Genomic DNA, 12,745 nt, shown 5'->3' on the forward strand with positions numbered 1-12,745 from the left:
GTTTGGCCGTGATGAATATGCGAATACCTGCCGAGAGCCGTTCCCTCCGGAGAGGAGGAGGACCTCTCCTCCCTCGAGTATATGTCATGCTGTCAGAAAAAGAAAAAAAAAAGTAGATAAACAAAAAGTGCACACATTTTATGAGCTGTTCAAGAGATATCATCGCGTCTCGTAGGGTTGACTCACAGCCTAATAGTGGCAGAAATGCAAGGTTGCAATTAAACCCAGTTAGCAAAGGTTAGTAGGCATCCGGAGGAGGAGGAGGAGGAGGAGGAGGAGTTGTTGACAGGTGGGGGGGGGGGGGGGGGGGTGGGGGGGGGGGGGGGGGGGGGCTCGCAACCTGACAATTGTTATTGCTCTGTCGAGGGAGAGAGGGAGGGGAGGGAGTGTGAGGGACCTTTACAGGTCCACGTCGCCACGGATCGCTTCTTTAGTGAAGGTGCTTTAGAGGTTGGCCAGTGTGTTTCTTCCTCCTCCTCCTCCTCCTCCTCCTGGTGCTACTCATACGCCTCCTCTGCTACTGTCTGATTATGCTGTTGTTTACTGCGAGTGAAGGACCGATACCCGAGCTACCAAGTGTCGTGCCCACAGCTGCTACAGCTGCTGCTGTGGTGTCTTGTGTAGTATTTCCAGAATTGTGTGTGAGGATGGAAAACGTTTGATGATCGTTGATAATAAAGTGATTGTTTATCATTGTTTTTTCTAGTGTTTTGTCTAGTGATACTTTGCAAGGAAGTGGCTCGTGAATCGATACTCAATCAAAAAGTTAATTAAGTGTTCAGAGTTATATTTTTCTTTTTTTCTTTTTTTGAGTTGGATCTTTTGCAAGTGCTTATTTTTCACGTCGAGGAGATAAAAAACGCCCCTTACCATTTGTCGTAAAAAAGATAGGTGTTCCATTTGAGCAGTCGTGTGGCTAGTATTTGTTCGTGTGTAGTTTTTTTTTCTTAAGTTTTTCACTGGTGTTTTCAGTGTGTGAAACGACTCTTGAAAAAAACTCAAAAATCGAAGATGAATGAATAAAAAAAGGTACTTTTGTCTCGTAGTAGAATCCTTGTTCTTCCCTGGTGTGTAGTGAGACATTTCGTGTAAACGTAGATTCCCCGAGTGACTTTTGCCTTATATCCGCATGAATGACTAGAAGTTGATTTCTTTTGATTATTATGCTTTGTCGTTGTATATTATTAGGTAAGTCCCATTTTTAGTTCCTTTTGTTTGCTTCCCCTTTTATTTGATTTAATTTTTACTTTTGTTATCTTTGTTTTCTGCCCCATGTACGCTTTTGCATATGCTGGTTGTGATGTTGAACATCTTGTTTGCTTGTTCTATATATCTTTTATACTATTTTTTTGTAACGTTCTTTGTACTGATTTATATTTCATTCTATCCCCTTGTTTATTTTCGTATTTTACGTTTTTTCTCATTCTTCGTAACCTTTTTTTTTTAAGCCAAGTGAAAAATTGTAGTTCTTAAGAAATCTTTTCGCGCATTGAAAAAGAAACTACAATCATAAGTGTTTGCCTTTCTTATACCGTGCCATAAATTTCAGAATTGTATGAATTGAAGAATCTATGAAAATATTTAGTGCTTAGGAAATTTAGGTCAAAAAGGAAAAGGAAGAGTAGTATATATATATATGTGTGTGTGTGTGTATATATAATATATATATACTATATATATATATATATATATATATATATATATCTAATGTTTTGTTTTTGTTTAATTGATAATTTTACTAGAATGCTTCCGCGATCTAAGCAATTTGTTTTTTTGTTTTCTTCCAGTACCCATTTCCTGATTCCGCATACTATTTTGAAATTCCGTTTTCTTTGGATATTTTCTTGATCCCGTTTTCTTTGCAGTTGTGCACTTCGTGCTTGCATGTTCGGATCGGTCATGTAGTTTTGAGGTTTAAGGAATTTCATTTGACTTCTTTTGAGGTATTGGGGTGTAAGAGAGGGGGACAGAGAGCTTTAGCATACACAAGAATTTTATTATATTCTCGAATTGCCGTTACACAGTGGTGTCCAAAAAAAAAAAAAAAAAAAAAAAAAAAAAAAAAAAAAAAAAAAAAAAACTATTTTGATCTATTCTCATACAGTAGTGGAGATGAGATGAACCATTACAGTGGCCTCATTGATATTTTTGGTTACCACTACTCTTCTCATGGTTGAATAGATAAATGGAATTTTCAAATCATCATCTCTGTTGTAATGTGGTTACAAGAAAGATTATAATTATCGTAAAGGTGACTGTAGTGTGATTGAGTGAGTAATCTCAAGGCACTCCTTTGTATCTTAACTATTAACGTTATGCGGTCGATTACATAATTAGTTTTGTTCTTTGTTTATTTATTTATTTGATTTATTTATTTATTTTTTGCAGTCTGATCGGACACACACACACGTATAAGCCCTTTCAAGATATTGCTGATGTGTTTATATGAGGTCATTTCATTGTTCTCTGACTGTGTCTTAAACACCTTCCTTTCTCCTCCCCCCCAACCCCCCCCCCCCCCAAAACCCCCCCTCCCCCCCAACCCCCCCCAACCCCCCCAACCACCCCTACACCCATTTTCATCATTTTACAAGACACGCTCTGTACTAATGTAAGGGGAAGGTGGTGGTGTTGGGGGGGGTGAGTAATTTTAAGGCAGCCTGATTTTGTATGGGCATTGCTAATTAAAACCCTACACTGGATATCGATTGTATTGGTGCGAGTTCGTGTCAGATGTATTCCTCTCTGATTACTGAAGAATATATTTAAAACACTTTAATCTATTGTTTATAGGCCCGTGAGAGTATACACTCACTATCTGATGTCATGAAACCAGTTTCGAAGCATTCACTTGGTGTTGGCGTATCACCTCTGTATCCGCGAGTTCGATTCTCCGGCATTCCATTGAGGGGTGAGAGATGATGTATTTCCGGTGATAGAAGTTCACTGTCGACGTGGTTCGGAAGTCACATAAAGCCGTTGGTCCCGTCGCTGAATAACCACTGGTTCCATGCAACGTAAAAATACCATTCAAACAAACAAACAAACTAAATAATCATGTCAAAATACAGACTTTGATGACACGAGAGCATTTTGAAAACGTTCTCATTCTTACGATTTTGAATACATGCATCAGTTTGAAAGAAGACCCCCTCGCTTACAAGTGGGATTACACGGAATGAGATTCAAAGCAGTCACTTTGTATGCGATTACTTAGGATTTATTGCAAGCATATTGAGAGATTGATTACTCTGGCATGATTTCCGGGTGTCCTCGCCATTATAATTAGTTATAAAACGCATCTTTCGCATCGAGAGCTAATTTAGTAGGCTGCATTACGAGCTGGCAATAGGCAAGCTTATTATGGGGTCTTATTTTATTTTATTTTTTGTTTATGAAACGGTCTCGCAGGCTGTGTCGTTGAGATTAGTCTGGGATGTGAGGGATTATATCTGCTACGGATCCCCCTTCCCCCAGAGACAGTAATGAGAGAGGGGGGTGGAGGGTGGGGGCGTATATGCCAATAAAATGACCCTCCTCGCTTAAGGAGTCCTCACCCTTTCGTCATCTATAAGCCATTAGTGATCGGGTGCATTTAGCATAGATGCGTTTGGTATCCTGCTCTCCCTTCATTCCATTATTTTGTAATAAGGAGTAGATTCTGCAGACTCTCTCTCTCTCTCTCTCTCTCTCTCTCTCTCCTCTCTCTCTCTCTCAACTTTGGTATTGATATAAAGAAAATTACATAAATTCTGATTAGTCTTCTGCAATATTCTGATCAGGCTTCTTGCAGCAGATTCTCTCTCTCTCTCTCTCTCTCTCTCTCTCTCTCTCTCTCTCTCTCTCTCTCTCTGTGGATATGTGTAATCAGCTGTTGTACGTGTTCGCATTACTTTTGCACGAGAGAATTTCCATCATTATTTTCATTGTAGGTTTTGACGGCTGTAAAGAGATTGCCTATTGATTATCGTGAAATACGAATCAGTGTTAGCGGCAAGCGGGTCAGAAAAAGAGTAAGTCCCTCTAATTGGGATTGGATGTGGCGTGCGCCTGTCTTTTGTCGTTTTGCTGTGATTACTGAATTGTTGCTTTATTAGTGTGCATTGATTTCTGTAGTGTTTAGTGTTTGCCGGTATATGTAAGAGTTATGTATTTTTTTTAAGAGTGTCATGCTGGATGAACTGAAACCGCATTGACTGCAATTGTTTTAGATCAAGCTGGCCTTATGCCAGCATGGGCCCTTGCTCATAGAGCAGCCCGTAAAAGCATTGGTTTAACAGTTTTATGGGCTTAAAATACCACTGTACTGCAAAGCTTAATCCAATTTGGATTACTGTACATTACGCTCTGTACTTGTTTTGGGGTGTTGAAAAATACGTTGTTTCTGTTGATTTAAGTCGCACCTGGGATTAGAATGTCCAGTTCTGTTGCCAATAGAATGTCCGGATCTGTTGCCAATAGTGTCCAGTTCTGTTGACAATAGAATGTCCGGATCTGTTGCCAATAGTGTCCAGTTCTTTTGACAATAGAATGTCCAGTTCTCTTGTCAATAGAATGTCCGGATCTGTTGCCAATAGAATGTCCAGTTCTGTTGTCAGTAGAATGTCCAGTTCTGTTGCCAATAGAATGTCCAGTTCTGTTGTTAGTAGAATGTCCAGTTTTGTTGCCAATAGAATGTCCAGTTCTGTTGCCAATAGAATGTCCAGTTCTGTTGTCAGTAGAATGTCCAGTTCTGTTGTCAGTAGAATGTCCAGTTCTTTAGCCAGTCTCTAGAATTTTCGTGTTATAAACTTACCTTCTTCAAGAGGCACGATGTGTGCAGCCTTCTTCTTGGTTGAACTCTAACCCTATCGCTTTCTAACCCTTGTTTTTGTTTAATTCAGGTCTGGTCAAGAAATGGACATTCATAGAGAATCCACAAGGTTTTCTGCTCCCTTAAATTTCCAGAATTTAAAGTTGAAGTCTTCAAATTTTAATAGACAGGTCTGCTGGTGTTTGTCCTCAGAAAGCGGACGTCCCTTTCTCTCTCTCTCTCTCTCTCTCTCTCTCTCTCTCTCTCTCTCTCTCTCTCTCCATCCCCCTGGGATCCAGCGAGTACTGGAAAATGACATTCTTCCTCATTGTTTTGCTTGAAAGATTTTCCTTCCAGGATTTTCCAGAGGAGAGGTCAGGGGAAGGGGGGGGGGGTCCCAGTGGCACTGAGTCGACTGCTGTTGGTGGCCTGTCAAGGAAAAAATGGTGTAGCTTTTCTTTGTCTCGGATATTGAAGCAACAGAAACAGGGGGAAAGGCTCCTAAAAGGGGAATCTGGACTCGCTAGTCTTTTGTTTTTACGGAATGGAATTTTCGACTTTCCCCGAATGAAGGAAAAGGCGTTGGATGTTTTACTGGAATAATCTGTAGGTGGGAGTCTTGTTTTGTGTATTGAGTGGGAATAGTGGTTAAGGTGTTTTTATTTATCTTTAGCCAAAGAGGAATGGGAGAATTTTTGGCTCGTATTTTATTGAGGGTACGTATACTACGCACTCGCATATTCAAAGATTTTTTTTTATGTAATAGTTGGGTATGGTCTTGCATGCAATTGAATATATACAGGAAATGCAGGAGAGTGGGCTAAACATTTATGCATACATACATTATATATGTGTGTGTGTATATATATATATATATATATATATATATATATATATATATATATATATTAGGTATATGTATGTCGCACGCACATATGATATATACTTATACATATATATTTACTTTATATATAATGTATGTATGTAGAAATGTTTAGCCGACTCTTCTGCATTTGCTGCATATATTAATTTGTAGATGAGACCATACCACTTATTACATACCTGTTATATATATATATTTATATATATATATTATATTGTGTGTGTGTGTGTATAGAGAGAGAGAGAGAAATATTCTCTATTTTATAAAGGAATTCTTTCTCTGTTATGGAATCTTCGTAATATTGTCAATACAGCCTTTTGCACTCCAAACACCTCATATAGTTGTTGCCTTAGAAACATGACAACGCCCTAACGAATCTTCGTGAAATATTTATAGATCGTAAGATATTGATGTATATTATGTTGGTGAATGAAATCTTTATTAGTGAATTTCTTATGTTTGTCGTCCGTTGAATTCTTTTTGGAAGTCATTTCTGCCTGTTTTTGTATGTATGTTTTTAGTCTTCATGGTTATTGTGTTTAATTTTATTCGATTATCAACACAAAGCCCTTATTTATCTTGAGCTACGAACGTGAGAAAGAAGGGAAAATGAAAATATGAGCGCTAACCCGGAAGGAAGTGATTGATATGCCTCATGGACCTGGTAATGTTATAGAAATCGATGGACCAGAAATTGCTTTTATTCGTCCTCGGACACTTGTAAATGCCCAGTCCAAAGTTCTTGATGAGCATCATTCATGCAGTCTAAGAAAGTAAACAGAGAACTGAAGTGTTATATATGCCTGTGCTTCGGAGTAATACTTCCTTAGGATGGTTCTTCTCTTTGTCCTACAATGCTTGTGTCCATTCTGGGGCATTGGAGCAAGTTATCACTTCTGACGTGTTGTTGTTGTTGTTGTTGTTGTTGTGTGTGTGTGTGTGTGTGTGTGTGTGTGTTTATGAAACTTGGTCAGTTGTGAAGGTGATAAGTATAGAAGGAAAGGAAGGAATAATGCTGTAAGTGTGTAGGTGTATGTACTTATTTACAAGTACTTTGTATCTCTTAGTTTTGAGCCAACGTCATCGTAGTTATAGAGCCGACTTGAATACAGTTGGTGCTGGAATATATGTACAGTAACACCTCCACTTTGCATTCCTTAAGTTATTCGCTATTTCCTACAAGAGAGTGCAGTTGATTGTCCTCTTCTTTGTGTTGTGGTTCTTGCTGTTGCTTCGTGTTTTTTTTTTTTCTGTTTTCTTGTGTAGTGAGACCTCCCACAGTGTCGACTGACTGGAGATTATGTATGTACTGTAGTTCTTGTAGCTCTTCTTAGTTTCATAAGATCAGGTGGTTGTACGGAAGAGATGATCTCCAGGGAGTCGTCTCCTTCTCCTGGAAGAGGGGTTGGGTGTTGTGGGGGGGTGGGGGGAGGGGGTTGGCAAAAGTGGGGAAGGGTGGGTGAGGAAATAACCGGAATGCTTTCCATGGCAACACCTGTGCAAGAATTTTTCTCTCTCTCTCTCTCTCTCTCAGGTGGATTGTCTTGAGTTTTACTGAGTTTTCTCCTAACGTCATAATACGGGGGGATTGAAGTATTTGACTGTTGAATGAGAAGTGGAATCGAATAGAACCAGTCGTCCACCTGTACAAAATATTATTGTTTGAGAATTCAGGTGTGGAAGTACAGGAGCGAGTGATGGAGTACAAATTCCGTACATTTTTTTGTACCTCTTTTTTTTAGAATCAGTTGGTTCTCTTCAGTGGATGTGTCGTTTGTAGTGTAAAGACTCCCTTTAGTTATGGTAACAAAACGTCTGTATATGCAGTGGTTTGGTGGGAGTGGCCACTTTTATTATAATATGACCTAGTGATGTCTGTTGCCTGTCATTTGTGGCTTGGGAAAACCTGGGAAGGTACCAAGTTCCAAGGCAGATTGGAGCTTCTTAAAGGGTTGTGAATCCTTTTCAGTAAGAGCGTTACTTTCAGAATGTATTGGAGCTTCAAGAAGAGTTGTGAATCCCTTGGGGTAAGAGCACTTTGTTCCAGGGTATATTAAAGATTTGGGAAGGATTGTGAATTCCTTGGAGTAAGAGCACTACTTTTCAGGACATATTGGAGCTTCAAGAAGGGTTGTGAATCCTTTGGATAAGAGTGTCATGTTCCAGGGCATATTAAAGCTAAAAGAAAGGTTGTGAATCCCTTGGAGTAAGAGCACTACTTTCCAGGACATATTGGAGCTTCAAGAAGTGTTGTGAATCCGTTGGGTAAGAGTGCCATGTTCCAGGGCATATTAAAGCTAAAAGAAGGGTTGTGAATCCCTTGGGGTAGGAGTACTACTTTCCAAGGCATATTGGAGCTTCAAGATGGGTTGTGAATCCCTAGAGTAAGAGCGCTATTTTCCAGGACATATTGAGTCTTCAAGAAGGGTTGTGAATACCTTGTGGTAAGGGTGCTATGTTCCAGGGCATACCAGACCTTCAAGAAGGGTTGTGACTCCTTTGGAGTAAGACAATATCTGTGATTGGTTAAGGAGCCATTTTATCCCGAATTTAAGCTAAAGAGAATCCGCACCTCTTGAATTTGAAGATAAAATGACCCTGGCTTTGTATTTTTTCTCAAGTCATCCTCCCTGGTATAGGAAAGCGTAAATGGTGGCACAATTCCTGAGGAATTTTTAAAGGTCGGTGTGACACATTGGTTTCGCATTCTTCAGATTAAAGGTTCACCTGCTACTTTTAAGTTTTTCGTTTTATTAATGAGGGACAAAGAAAGAAAGAAAGAAAGAAGAAGAAGGTTGAACCCGGCCCCCTGAGTTTGTTATTCAAGGGATAGTCTCCTTATAAATATCAGCAAGGTTAGGAGATATTTTGACCTTTTCATTACGACGCTCTCTCTCTCTCTCTCTCTCTCTCTCTCTCTCTCTCTCTCTCTCTCTCTCTCTCCCCCCGAGGTCTTTTGAGTTTACGCATTTACCGTTGCGGTTTTGTTTTCATTAGAATATGTTAATGAGGTGTCCGGAAGAGCGCGGTGTATTTCGCGTATCGTTTTTTTTTTTTTTTTTTTTTTTTTTCTTCCCTCAAGAGTCAAGAAGTCGGATTCTGTCTCTCTGTCTGTCTGTCTGTCTGTCACCTCCTGTCAGTCTTGTTTGTTTACATTTCAGGGTATGACTTTTGGTAATTGCGTCATCGACCGATGGTTTTGCATTTCGTCGCTTTAATTAACGTTACGTCACCTCCTCCGACTTCTATTTATGGTTTCATGGGTTTTTCCCGTATATTGATTATTTTTGGCAATTGTGTCTTCTGTGGGTGAATAAACCTCGCATATATGTCTTTAGTTTTGATTTTTATCAAGTTTTGGTGAAAGCCTCACACGCATATAAGGATACATAATCTCTCTCAAGTATAAAAGGTCCCACTAAAACACTGATTTCAAGCTAAGGACTATATATTTCGGTGGACTAACCTCCACCCTTATCAAGTAGTGATAAGGGTGGAAGTTGAGTCCACCGAAATATAGTCCTTAGCTTTAAACCAGAGTGCTTTAAGGGGCCTTTTATACTTGAAACGTATCCTGTTTAAACAGAATTTATTTACATACATACATATTACAATTGGAGTATGAGTGAATTCATGCCACTGACAATAATACAGACTATTCACACGCATAATCGTACATTAAATACGTGATAATAGTCATGGTGTTCTCGAATATTTTCCATGGTCTGGGCATCATCCGCTTTGCCCCTCCAGAACGTGTTTTGCGGGAATGCATAATGTCTGCTTGAACATCTTACAACACTTTTCCCTGAGGAGGCGGATCAGTTGTGGGAATAAGTGTTTGCATAGCCATAATGACAACCACTTGATGGTGTTTGGGTCTTTTCGTCTATCTAGGAAAAATCGACGTCGTCGTATCGATTCTCTCTGTGTCTGGGTTTTTGTTTGTGTGTGTGTGTGTGTATGTGTGTGTCTGTCTGTAAGTAGAATTATGAGCCTTGTCCTCGTGACCTCATTCCAAGCCAGCAGTAGTTTTGTGTTGTTTTATGAGATGGTGAATTTCGTTGTTATATTAGTATCGGTGTCTGGATGCATTATTCGGAGTTTGGAAAGTATTTGCTAAATTGCCATGGATTACTATCTTACTTATTAATTCATTAATTTTTTAGATTCTTTTTTGTAAGTGAGATCTCTTCTTTCTGTATTTCACTTTACCTTCTCTTACTTCCTAATGAATACTATACTCTTTGAAAGCTTGAATTTTAAGTCAGTGGTCTCTTTGGTGGGCTTGTTCCATGTGAATAGGGTTCATCTTTTGAATAATAATAATAATGTGTAAGACTCTTACAAACTTTGAGTAGGTTTTGAAGTAGCTACATATCTTGAGGCATATGCATTGAAATAACTCATTTTTAGATTAAAATTACTCATGAACTTGTTTTGCTGTAATGAATCCATTGCTACAAGGACGTCTTTCTTGCACGTATCACTTGGCGCAAGTTTGTGCAGAGCTGGTTCAAAACCCTTTGCTTATTAGATAAGGCACGGTGTGTGTGTGTGTGTGTGTCCCTGACATCGTTCAAAGAGTGGAACATCATCGACCCTTTGTTTGAAAAAATGTGGGGAGGGGCTGGAAGGGGGGGAGAGAGAGGGAGGGTGGGTGGATGGGTTGTAATTTTACTAATAGACCCTGCATGGCCAAGCATACACGCAACACGTAGGTACATGCTTTAGTAAACCTGCATTTTCGCCCCCCCCCCCCCCCCCCGGTGGTGGTGGGGGGTTTCCTCCCCTGCCGTAACCTCTCTCCCCACCTCCCCCTTCCCTTCCTGACTTTCAGTAATTTCATAACTTTTGCCAAGGCTACAGGTAGTTAGTTATCTGCACTATTCTTGCGTAGCAGTCAGTAAGAGACAATCGGTTTTGTCTGATTTTATTTTTCCTTCTGTTGCTTTCTTCACGAGTGAATGGTATTATTCTTTGGAAGCCTGAATTTGAAGTGAATGGCCCCTGTGGTGGGCTTACTCCATATGATGAATAGGGTTCACGGTCTGAATATAATAATAATAATAATAATAATAATAATAATAGTAATAATGATGATAATAATAATAGTGAAAATAAAAAATAATTTGTCATAAGGGGTCCACAGTAATAAAATTGTTATAAGTTCGTGTATGATTCATAAACACTTTTTTTTTTTCTGAAGATGAACCCAGGGAAGGGTTCGAAAGCTTTCTTAAAGTGTCAATAAATGAGACCCGAACTTTTAACATTTTTATTATAGCAGACACCTTAGAACATCGTATATCTACTTCGTGATAGTTTTTCCAATAATAATATAATAATAATAATAATAATAATAATAATAATAATGTCATAGAATTTGCCTTTTTATCAGATTTGAACAAAACGTTAATAATATTTATTCATTTTTGTATAAGAAAACTACTGATGCCGTTCATGGCCGCATCCTTCGTGGATTCCTCCTTTTACCTTGATTGGAGAGAGAGAGAGAGAGAGAGAGAGAGAGAGAGAGAGAGAGAGAGAGAGAAAGAGAAGGATGAATTCGCAGGGTGTCGAGAGACTTGAAAAATGAAGCCTCCACCATCCACATCCTCCTAATCTCGAGGATGGTCACCATTAGGATAGTTGGTCGCTTCTGGGACGCCGTTGAAGGAGGGCTTTTGATAAGATGATGTTTACTACTCGCTCTCCTCGGTCTTTTGTCCCTCTGGTATACTTCATTAGTTAACAGGAGGTCTAGGTACTACTTTATTTCTTTGGGTTTCTTCACGGGGTCCCTTCGTCCCCTAGCTGCAACCCTTTTCGTTCCCCTTACTGTACCTCCGTTCATATTCTCTTTCTTCCATCTTCCTTTCCACCCTCTTCTAAACAATTGATTTATAGTGCAACTGCTTTGAGGTTTTCCTCCTGTCACATCTTTCAAACTTTCTTTACTGTCAGTTTCCCTTCTAACGCTGAATGACCTTATGGGTCCCAGTGCTTGGTTGGCCTTGGACATCATTCCTTCCTTACTTTATTCCTCTGGTACTTGATCAGTTACAGTACTTCTCAGTGCATCTTTATTCCTGTGGGTTTCTTCACGTTTTGTGATATGACTTATTTCGTGAACTTCACATCTGTCCTGTGAAAATAGAGAGTTGGAGGAGTTGGACAGCGAGATTGAAAGATTCAGAAAGTATAGAGGTGGTGAAGTACAAGACTCTCAAGATGGAACTGAGAGAAAACTCCAAGATGTACAAATAAGTAAATGTTAAATAAGTTAGACATTAAGATTGAAGAAAGGAATTGTGAATGGAGGTCAAGTAAAAGGCTGAAAATTGTCTGCAAACACTTTCCCCCCTCAGGAGGAACGTAGTCACGGATAATTAGCAGCTGCGCAGATTATTTTTTTCGAAATTGTTTTGGATCAGCAAAAAGAAAGGAAAGGTATTTAACGCTATATGTGACCTTGGGATGTGTGATTTAGTTTAGTTTCAACGTTAATTTGGGTGATCATATTGCAAAGAATTATATATAGATATGACTGGTAAAAATGTTCTGTTACAACAGAATTCCATCTAATAAAAGGAGCCCATAAAAACGCCAAAATATAGAAAGTAAGTACTACATTTCAGAGACTCAGAGACTGCTGTCTCTCTCTTAATTACCTACCTGAAGAGAGAGAGAGAGAGAGAGCAGTCTGAAATATAGTAATTACTCTATATTTTTGAGTTTTATATTATATATATATATATATATATATATATATATATATATATATATATATATAAACGCAAAAACATGGAGTAATTATATATATATATTTATTTATATACATGTATATATATATATCTATATATCTAATATATATATATATATTGCAATGCAATGCAATGCAATTTTAAAAATCAATTCTCGTTATACCCGTTGTTATGCCGGTAGCAAGTCACGACCAGGAACCATTTATAGTGGGTTCTACTCACGACTAAAATTAGACGATAGCCAACTTGTAAAAAATAGTGAAAGGTTCTATTTGAAAGTTATTGGTGAATTGAATCTTTCGT

Source organism: Macrobrachium nipponense, chromosome 2 (assembly GCF_015104395.2).
Source record: "Macrobrachium nipponense isolate FS-2020 chromosome 2, ASM1510439v2, whole genome shotgun sequence".
Classification (NCBI taxonomy): domain Eukaryota; kingdom Metazoa; phylum Arthropoda; class Malacostraca; order Decapoda; family Palaemonidae; genus Macrobrachium; species Macrobrachium nipponense.